This window comes from Sciurus vulgaris, assembly GCF_902686455.1.
Source record: "Sciurus vulgaris genome assembly, chromosome: 3".
Classification (NCBI taxonomy): Eukaryota; Metazoa; Chordata; class Mammalia; order Rodentia; family Sciuridae; genus Sciurus; species Sciurus vulgaris.
The window spans coordinates 24,618,316-24,629,421 of NC_136463.1; the positions used below are offsets into that span (position 1 = coordinate 24,618,316).

The 11,106-nt window shown below is 41.2% G+C and overlaps 1 long non-coding RNA gene across 1 annotated transcript in view; it reads left to right on the forward strand.

Annotated features, from left to right (window-relative positions):
* Nucleotides 1-9,776, forward strand: part of LOC306656643 — a 56,810-nt gene extending 47,034 nt beyond the window's left edge. Inside the window, exons 2-3 of the long non-coding RNA XR_013762596.1 lie at nucleotides 5,645-5,729; nucleotides 9,118-9,776. This is a non-coding gene — a long non-coding RNA (uncharacterized lncRNA). The remainder of the gene's footprint in view (nucleotides 1-5,644; nucleotides 5,730-9,117) is intronic.
* Nucleotides 9,777-11,106: the final 1,330 nt, after the last annotated feature.

Genomic DNA, 11,106 nt, shown 5'->3' on the forward strand with positions numbered 1-11,106 from the left:
CACAGAGATCACCCACTGCAGGGGACCCTGCTGGGCACAAGTGTCCAGGCCCCAGTGCCTCCCGTGGTGCTCGGTAATTGGCTGGAGCTGCCTGGGGAAAGTGTGTCCTCTGTGCAAACACTGCAGGAGATCCAGAAAGCCCTGCGGTTGGACATAGTTAGTAGTGGCACTCCATAGGGCAAATGCAGTCAGATCTGGGTGGCACATTTCCAGGGCTGCCACGCTCCCATTCTGAGAAAGGCAGACAAAACTGAAAAAGGAAAAGGAAAAAAATGAACAAAAAATTAAAAATAAAAAAAGACCCAGATGCATTGGTGCCTGTCTGTTATCTCGGTAACTCAGGAAGCTGAGGCAGGAGGATGGCAAGTTCAAGGTCAGCCTCAGCAACTTAGCGAGGCACCAAGCAACTTAACGAGACTCTGTCTCAAAATGAAAAACAAATAGGGCTGGGGATGTGACTCAGTGGTAAAGCACCTCTGGGTTTCATCTTCAGTACCCACCCCACACACAAAATGGGTTCTCAAAACCCATGAGAAAAAAGAAAATCTTGAAAGCAACATAGAAACAGGATATTTACACACTGGGGAACAAAGTAAGAATGGTTGCAGACTTCTCAGTGGACATAGTGCAAGTCAGAAAATAGCAGAACACCATCTTTAAAGTACTGAAAGAATAGGAACTACTGGGCACCTTGGCACACACCTATAATCCCAGTGCTCAGGAGGCTGAGGCAGGAGGATCCACAAGTTTGAGGCCAGCCTCAGAAACTCAGTGAGCGCCTAAGCAACTTAGTAAGATCCTGTCTCAAAATTAAAAATAAAAAAGGCTGGGGATGTGGCTTAGTGGTAAAATGCCTCTGGGTTCAATCCCTAGTACCGAAAATAAATAAATAAATAAATAAATAAATAAATAAATAAATAAAAATAAATAAAAGAAACTGTCCATGTCCATTTAGAGTTTTGTATACAGCAAAAATATCCTACAAAAATGAAGGCAAAATAGTGTCCAGACTACAGAAGAGGGAAAGGACAATTTTCTTTGACAAACGATATAAGGAAAGCTGGAACCCTCACAGCATATACAAAAAATAACTCAAAATGGAATAAAGACTTCAATATAAAATCTGAAAGTAAAAAATTCCTAAAAGAAAACAGGAGAAAAGCCTCATTCCATGGAATTTGGCAATGATTTCTTGGACTTGGCAACCAAAGTACAGGCAACAAAAGCAAACTTTCTATTTTTCATTTTTCGAATGAGACTAGAGCAAACTTAAAAAGTTTGTTGCAGTAAAGGAAATTATCAAGAATGAAAAAGGAAAAAAAAAAAGAGTGAAAAGGAGATCAGTGGAATGGGAAACCACACACCTGATAAGAGATAATTATCCAAATATGTGAAGAACTCCTACAACTCAACAACAAAGCCACAACATGACATTTCCTTATATTTGTTAGAATAGCTACTATGGACAAAACGAAACAAAAACAAAACCAGAAAATATTAAGTGGTGGCGAGGATGTGGAGAAATTGGAACTCATGTGCACTGTCAGTGGGAATAGGAAATGGTGCAGCTGCTAAGGAGTTTCCAAAAATTGAAGAGAATTACCACAGGCTGAAGCAATTCCACTCCTTGGCATCTTTGGACCTCAAAGAGATATTTACCCATCTCTGTTCATGGAAGCATCATTCATCATAGTCAAGAGATGAAAACCACCAAAAATGTCCATCAATGATTATAGAAAATGTGGCATACATATACAGCAGAATATTATTTCACTTTAAAAAAGAAATCCTGTCATACAGTCAAACCAGATCAGCCTTGAGGCTTTTATGCTAAGTTGTTGCTCATGGTACAGTTTCAATTTAGCAAGATGAAAAATTTCTGGAGAGCGATAGCACAATAATATGGACAGTTAATACTTCTGTACCACACATCTAAAAATGGTTAAGATGGTAAATCTTATTATTTCTTTTCAGTGCTGGGAACCAAATCTTGAATATGTTCTGCAAGTGCTCTACCCCTGAGTTACAGTAAAAAATAGGAAATTCCGGATTGGACCTGGAAACCCAAAAAGGACATTAGGGAGAAAATGGTTTCAATTAGAATAAGGTCTTTAATTTTATTAATAGTATTGTGCCAACACTAATTGGTTTGATCGTTGTACTATGATTAGGTAAATTGTTAACATTAGGGGAAACTGGGCAAAGGAGATATATGAGCTATCTGTACTATTTTTGCAACTTTTCTGTAGACTTAGAATTATTTCAGAATAAAAAGTTGAAGAGATTACTCGATCTAAAAGAAGGCAGAAAAAAGAGAAGAAAAAAACAGATGGGACAAAGGAAAATAAATAGCAAGATGGTAGATGTTTAAAAAAATAATTCATTGATAATGAGTAGATTCATTTAGCTGTACAACCAAAATGGCAGACTTAATCTTGACTTATGTCGATAATCAATTATAATCAGTAAGTATGATCTATACAACCTAATTAAAAGGAAGATGAAAAAGCAAGACCCAGCTACATGCTGTGTATAAGAAAGCCCACTTTAAAAACAAAAATACAAGCTTGGCATGATGGTGCACACCTGTAATCCTAGCAATTTGGGAGACTGAGGCAGGAGGATTGAAGTTTGAAGTCAGTTTGAAGTCAGCCTCAGCAATGTAGCAAAACTCTCAGCAACTTAGCGAGACCATGTCTTAAAATAAAAAATAAAAAATGGACTGGGGATGTGACTCACTGGTAAAGTGCCCCTGGGCCCCTGGGTTCAATTCCCAATACCAAAAAAAGAAAAAAAGAAAAAAAAAAATTCTGGGCAAGGTGTCACGCACCTGTAATCCCTGCAGCATGGGAGACTGAGGCAGGAGGATCGAGAGTTCAAAGTCAGTTTCAGCAACTTAGCAAGCCCCTAAGCAACTCAGCGAGACCCTGTCTCTAAATAAAATATTTTAAAAAGGGCTGGGGATGTGGCTTAGTGGTTAAGCTCCTCTGGGTTCAATCCCTGGTACCAAAACAATAAAACACCAATAGCAGTGGAACACAGGAGGCTGAGGCAGGAGGATCTCAAGTTCAAGATCAACCTAGCAATTTAGTGAGATCCTGTCTCAAAATAAAATAGAATGGGCTGGGGCTGTAGCTCAGTGGTATAGTGCTTGCCTAGCATGTGTGAGACCCTGAGTTCAATCCCTAGCACCACTAAATAAATAAAGACACAAAAAGATAAAAAATAAAAGGGGTACAATGCTAACATTGATCGAAAGAATGCTGGAGTGGCTATATTAATATAGGGTATGCCAGGCTAGGGCTAATCAGAAGGTTTATATTAATATCAGACTAAATAGATTTCAGAGCAAAGACTATTACCAAGGATAAGGACATCCATTTCATTACAATAAAAGGGTCACTTCAACAAAAAGCACATACTTTAAACATTCACCCAAAAACAAAGCATCAAAATACATAAAGCAAAAACTGATGGAACTTCAAGGAGAAACAAACTTACAAGTATGATTGGAATTTTTTTTTATTCAATTCTGCTCTCTTTTTTATAGTTGGAGATTTTAACATCCTTTCAATATTTGATAAAATGAGTAGACAGAAAAATCAGTAAAGATAAACAACTGTTTGAACAATACTATTAATTTGAGCTGTTCATAATATATTTCCATTATATTTTTCTATTGCACAGTTTTACTATCTGTGAATGATGATTCATCCTTCCATTTTCATTCTTATACCTGCTGTGTAATTTTCTTGCTTTACTGCTTTGACAAGAGCTTCCAGGACAAGGTACTGGTGACAGGAAATCCCTTGTCTTGTTTTTCTCTCAGAGGAAAGGCTTTGATATTTTGGCATTAATCAGATTAAGGAAATTTTCTTCATTTCCTATCTTGCTGAGTTTTTCTTTCTCATTCACTCATTCTTCTGTTGCAGTGCGGGGGTGGGGGGTGGGGGGGTGGGGGGGTGGCGTGTGCAGGGCCTTGAGCATGCGCGGTAAGCGCTCTACTGCTGAGCCCACCCCCAGCCCGAGGACTTTTATTTTTCTTTACTCATGGCTAGGTATTGAATTTTGTAGAGTTCTTCTGAATCTATTGCGATAGTCACACATATTTTGTACTTCATTCTATCACAGAAATGAATTACATTGGTAGAGTTTCTGAAGTTAGACCAACTGTGCTCTTTTGGAATAAAGCCAATTTAGTATCATATACTATTCCTCTATGTATTTTTACATTGAACGCAGGGCCTTGTGCATGATAAATATGTACTCTACCACTAAGTTATACCCCGGTCTCTCTTTTATATATTAATTTGCTAATATTTAGAGTTTTTTCATTTCTGTTTATGAAAAAGACTTATAGTCTCTCTCTTTTTAATTAATTAATTAATTAATTAATTAATTAACTTATATGTGCTCTACCACTGAGCCACGACTCCAAACCTTATAATTTCTTTTATTTGGAATATCTTCACCATGTTTCAATATCAAGGTTATCATGGCCTCAAAATGAATCGAGAAGAGCTTCTTCTCTTTCTAATCTGGAGAAGGGTTTGTTGTAGAAGTTTGATATCTCTTCCTTAAATATTTGGAAGAATTTACTGGTGAAACCATCTGGGCCTGGAGGGATTTTTTTTTTTTTTTTTTTTTTTTTGGTGACTAGGTTTTAATTGCTGATATGGGTATGGAACTAATCAGACTTTTTTTCTTTCTTTCTTTTATTTATTTTCTTCTCGGTAGTGTTGGCGATCCTAACTAGTTAGATTTTTCTATTTATTCTTATGACAGTTTTGGTAAAGTGTGTGTGTGTGTGTGTGTGTGTGTTTTCTTTCTCTAACCAATTAATTGATTGATTTTTTGAGACACCGTCTCACTAAATTCCCAATCCTCCTGCCTCTCAGCCTCTGGAGTTACTGAGATTACAGCTGCTGATGATTTTAATCAGAAAGCCATTATTCTAGTATAGGTTTTTTGTTTTGTGTTTTTTTGTTTGTTTTGTGCCAGAAATTGAACCCAGGAGTACTTAACCACTGAGTCACATCCCAGCCTCTTTTATATTTGATTTTTGAGACAGATTCTCTCTAAATTGCCGAGGCTGGATTTGAACTTGTGATCCTTTTACTTTAGCCTCCTGAGCCACTGGGATTATAGGCCGGCGCTGCCCCCCCAGCCAGGTTCTGTTTCTCATTTGCTTCGCTGGACCTTGATTTCTTGGATTTTCTGCATACAAAATTATGTCATCTTCAAGTAATTATAGCTTCACTTTTTCCTTTTCAGGCTTCATATTCTTTTCTTGCCAATTACACTGGTTAAAACCAATGCAATATTGAACAGAAGTGGTGAAAGTGACTTTCTTGTCTCATTCCCAAACTCAGAGAAGAACATTCACGATTTCATCATTAAATATGAGACTATTTTTTCCTTAACAAACAACTGTTTCAAGTTCTTTAAAACATCCAGTTATGTATCATTCTTCAGCTAGCTATTTATTTTTTATTGATATCTAATGTATATATAAATAATAAAATGCACAGGTTTTCAAGCATGTGATTTTTTTTTTTTTTTTTTTTGAGACTGGGGTTTGACCTTTGCCACTGAACAACATCCCAAGTGTTTTTTTTTTTTTTTTTCTTTTATTTTTTTTGAGAGAGGGAGTGTCTCACTAAGTTGCTGAGACTGGTCTCAAACTTGTGATTCTCTTGCCTCTGCCTCTGGAGTCTCTAGGATTACAGGTATACTTCACTGCACTCAGCCAAGAATCTTATTTTTTATTTTTAAAAAATTCCCTGAACTGGGCTGGGGCTATAGCTCAGTGGCAGAGCATTTGCCTAGCACGTGTGAGGGACTGGGTTTGATTGATCCTTAGCACCACATAAAAATAAAATAAAGACAGTCTGTCCATCTACAACTACAAAATAAAATAAAATAAAATAAAGCCCTGTGCCACCCTCTCCCTCCCTTGTTAGTGTGTCCACTGACCTCTCATCACTGCTTCTCATTTGGTGCTCTTGTTTTTATTTTATTTAATTTTAATTTTAATTTTTTGGTACCAGGGATTGAATCCAGGGGCACTTACCCACTGAGCCATATCTCCAGCCCTTTTTATTTTTTATTTTGAGACACAGTCTCACTAAGTTGCTCAGGGTCTTATTAAAGTGCTGAGGCTGGCGTTGAACTTGCAATTCTCCTGCCTAAGCCTTCCAAAGCGCTTGGATTACAGGTGTGTGCCACTGTGCCTGGCTTTCATTTTATTTTATTTATTTATTTTTATTTTTATTTATTTGGTTTTTTTTGCAGTGCTGGGGATTGAACCCAGGGCCTTGTGCTGTGGAGGTGAGCACTCGACCAACTGAGCTATCTCCCCAGCCCTAATTTTATTTTTACATAATAAAATTTTGTAAAAAATTTATTTTTATAAAAATTTTTATAAAAATTTTTTGTAAAATATTTATTTTTGCAAAATAAAATTTGATAAATATTTTTAACCATTACCATAGTTTAAATATGAAACATTTCCATTATCCCAGTAAGTCCCCTTCTGGCCAGTTAATCTCCAGAGGCAACTGCTATTCTTATTTCTATCACCACAGATTAATTTTTTTTCCTATTCTAGAACTTCATATAAATGGATTTCTTCAATATGTAATTTTTTGTTGCATGTTTGACTTTTTTCACCAACCACAGTGTTTTTGTTTTTGTGTACGCTTTACACCTACATCCCTGATCCTTTTTAAAATTTTGAGACAGGGTCTTGCTAAATTGCCAGACTGACCTCAAACTTGAGATGGCCTTGCTGGGCCTCCCCCAGTAGCTGGGATCACAGGTGTGCACAGCCAAGAGTGTTTTCAGTGGGGTTAGCAGATCCCTCTGACTCTGAACCCACCCACCTTCCAGAATGGGGTGACCTTGGATGGGGGAAGCAGATGGGAGCCCTTCAAGGTGTTACTTAGGCTGACCCGGAACTCCTAGGTTCAGGTGATCCTCCTGCCTGAGTCTCCAGAGTAATTAGGACCATAGCCATGTGCTGTCATTCCTAGTCTCAAAATTGTTTTGACTATTCTAACTTCATTACATTTCCATAAGAATTTTAGAATCAGCTTGTCAGTGTTTACAATAAAAAGTCTGTTGGGAATTTGACTGGGACTGTGTTCAATTTATGGATCAATTTGGGGAATTCTTTTTTTTTTTTTTTTCTTTTTTAAACTAGAGATTGAACTAGGGGTGCTTTACCACTGAGCTACAACCCCAGCCCTTTTTGTTTTTTACTTTGTGACAGAGTCTCACTAAGTTGCTGAGGGCCTATTTAAAGTGCTGAGGCTGGCCTTGAACTTGGGATCCTCTTGCCTCAGCCTCCCAAGTCCCTAGGATTACAGGTGTGAGCTACATCATTATCTCAACAGTATTGAGTCTTTTGATCCATGAATATGGTATATTTCCCCATTTATTCAAATCATCTTTAATTTCTACAAGCAATATTTTGCGGTTTCGGTTATATAGCTCCTGTATGTTCTTTGTTGAACTTAAGTATTTCATATTTTTGGATGCTATTGTACAAGATTTTATTTTTAAATTTAAATTTCTAGTTGTTTCTTTGCTGTATGATGTAGAAATATAATTGATTTTTGAATATTGCTCTTTTATCTTACAATCTTGCTAACCTCACCTGTTAGTTCTAATAGCAGATTTTCCATGGATTTTGCAGAATTCATGCTATCTATGGATAAAAGCAGTCCTATTTCTTTCTTTCAAATCTGATTTCCTGCCGCACCCCACCCTCATTTGTTTGCACTGGCTCAGCCTCCAGAGCAGTGTTGAGTTGGGATGATGAGAGTGGCTGTCTCTGCCTTTTTCCTGTACTTCGGAGGAAACTCAGAGTCATTTGGGAAAATTCACACCTTGAGTGAAGCACTCTGTGGTGTCATGGTTGTCCCATCTCTGTTAGGTTTTGCCACCAGTGTAAATTAATCTGCTTTAAAACTCCAGTGTTAGCCTGGCGAGGAGGATGGTGAGTTCAAAGCCAGCCTCAGCAAAAGCGAGGTGCTAAGCACCTCAGTGAGACCCTGTCTCCAAAGAAAATACAAAATAGGGCTGGGGATGTGGCTCAGTGCCCCTGAGTTCAATCCCCAGTACCCCAAAAACAAACCAAAAACTTCAGTGTTATTTTGGTCTCCTCCAGAGATTTTTGAGGAAGGAGCAATAAATCTCTGTGCTGAGATAACCATGTTGAGTCAGAAGTCCAGCATTAAGAATCTGCCAGGCAAGTGTAACTTCCACAGACAGGGGACAGGGGGATGATGATTTTATGAACCAGGAACTCTGGGCTGACAAGGGAAGAGGGTGAAGGCCATTGGAAGTTGATGAATGAAGAAAATATGTCAGGTTCCATGGACAGAAGGCTGAGGAATGGCTGAATAAGTTTGTGGTCAGAGAAGAAAAAGTGAACCCTTTACAGGTGGTGATAGTAGCCTGTTGGGAACAAGGCTTTGGGTAGAGGAGAAAGTGGTTGGCATGTGAAGGCTGCAGAACTGAGAGACTGGGATTTGGGAGTTCTCTGGGACGTGCTTGAACTGGAGCGTCACAAGAGAGACACGCTGGGAGCTAGTGGCACTCTGACGAAGGAGGTGGGAGGTGGTACAGGGGACAGAGGAAGTGACAGAGGATGTCTGGAAACAGCAATAAGGAGTGAGGAAGGACCCCACCCCACCTGCAGACTCTGTCCCTACTTTCTGACCTTGAGATCCGGGTGAGGTGGACCAGGCCACTGTTCCTAGAAGGGATGAGGGGCAGTAATGACCGATAGGAGGTACAAGGCTCATTCTCTCTCCCGAGTCCTATGGTCCCAGTTATTTGCCTCTGGTCACTCTTGGGGACTGGAGTACAGCCGTGGCCTGGATGTTGGGCACACAGCCCAGGGAAGTCAAGATGAGCAGAGCCTTTGGGATTCCATGGAAAAGTCACTTGGCTTTCATGAGCCTCAGTTTCATCAACTCTGAGATGAAATTTTAGATACAGAGAGGATTAAATTAGCTAAAGTCGTATTCTCAGTGCTTAAGCAAAGGCTCCCACTACGATGATTTTATGTTCCTAGGGCTGGACTCTGACTCTTTATCCTTCCCCCAGGAGCTCCTTGATTTTGACCTGAGGTTCACCCCACCTCGATGCAGGCCAAGTCTGTTCCACCCTTGGAAACTGAAGAGCCCTGGGGCCCTACTGCTCAGGGACAAAGATGTCCCCTGAACATCAGGCTCCTATAACTTCCATGAGGATGCATCATGTTCAAGGCCAGACCTGGACGGAAGCTGGGGAACTGTTCGCCTGCAACAGGACCAGACAGAGGCCGTGGGTCCTGGGAAGAGAGGGAACTGGAAACAAAGTGTGAACTGTAATCCCTAGACCAGGTCCCTGCTGCTGGCCGACGACGGAGGAAGGGCTTTGCTGGTCACACAGAGCTGGAGCAGAGCTACTCAGCAGGGAGGCTGGTGGTGACAGTAAAATATGACAAGCTACACGGTGGGCAGCATCTCCTCTTTGTGTTCCTACTTTCTAGACCCAGAAGTGATTTGCCAGAGTGACTTGCTCAAGCTCCCACAGCCAGTAAGCGGGGCTTAGTGGGAGCATTTATCAAGTACTTCCTCTGTGCCTTTGGCCATCCTCTCAATCCTCATCTTAGTGTCCACTTGAGGAGAGCAGGGACTTGTGTTTTGTTTCTAGTTGCATCTCAACACCTGGGAGATGGTTCTGCTCCTAGTAGCTGCTCAATAAATATTTGTTGAATGTTGACCAAATATCAGGCACAGTGCCCAGTGGCTTCTATCTCTGTGCTCCCTCACTAATCCCCCCAGGCCCATTTTCTAGATGAAGAAACTGGGGGACAAAGAAGTGCTTAGGGAGGAAGAAGGCAGTGTGTTGAAGTGCAAGAAAGGATCTGAATCCTGCCTCCATCACAAAGGTGCACTTTCTTTTTTTTTTTTCTTTTCTTTTTCTTTCTTATTTTATTTCATTTTTCCTTTTAAATTTTTTTTTTTTTTTTTTTTTTTTTTTTTTTTCAGTACTGAGGATTAAACCAGGGAAAGTCTGAACCACATCCTTTTCTTTTTGAGACAGGATTTCCCTAAATTGCCAAGGCTGGCCTCAAACTTGTGACCTTCCTGCTTCAGCCTACCAAGTAGCTGGGATTACAGGTGTGTACCACTGTACCCAGCTCATTTCTGTCCCTTTGGGGTGACTTCCTGCCCACAACTAAATGAATCATGGCATTGAATAAGCCTCTGTGGGCACCTACAAGTGCACCCCGAGGTCCCTAGCTGGACATTCTCCATTCACAGCTCTTCAAGGTTTATCCGTCCCTGGCTCCTCTCCTCTGTCACGTCCCAGATAGCCCTCCACTCTGGCCAGATGGGCTCCAGCACACCCCAGGAGACTTCAGCTTCTCCAGTGTTCCCCTTAGCAGGGGACACCCTCTTCCTATTCTTCACCCAGCAAAATCCCACTCCCCTTTCAAGGCCCAACTCAATATCAGTCACGTCTTCCATGAAGTTCTTCCGGATCTCTTTCCCTGAGGACTGATGACTCCTTCCTCAGTATCCCACCCCAGGCTACTGGGACACATTGTCACAGGAGAGTGGGATGGCACCTCAGGTCCCAGCTGTCCTGTTCCCGCTCCTCTGGGAAGACAGACACACCTGGTCTCCCGTCCCTCCCTGTCCAGGTTGCTGGGTGTTTGCCCAGATCCCCTGGAGGTCCCTGGTGCCTCTCCCCAGCCTCCATCTGGGCTCTGGGCCCCATAGGTAGCAGGTGTGTCCCTCATCCGGCAAGAAGCCTCTGGCTCCACCCTGCTTGGCTGCGTGCGAAGCTCTAGTACAGATGGGGATGTCGAAAATATCTGTGACATATTCCAAACTGGCCTACTTTCCTATCACGAGAGAGTCTGAGACGGAGACGGCAAGGACAAGTGAGATGGGAGTTTGGGACCTGTTCCCACCTCCTTCCTCCCTCAGTTCAGTTGTTAGACAGGAGCGGGACTCGCAGCTTCCTCTGCAATCCCTGCCTTACTCTGGGGCCATGTGGCTGGGGTGTTGGGAGAGGGCGGCACCAGGGAGCAGGGGTGCA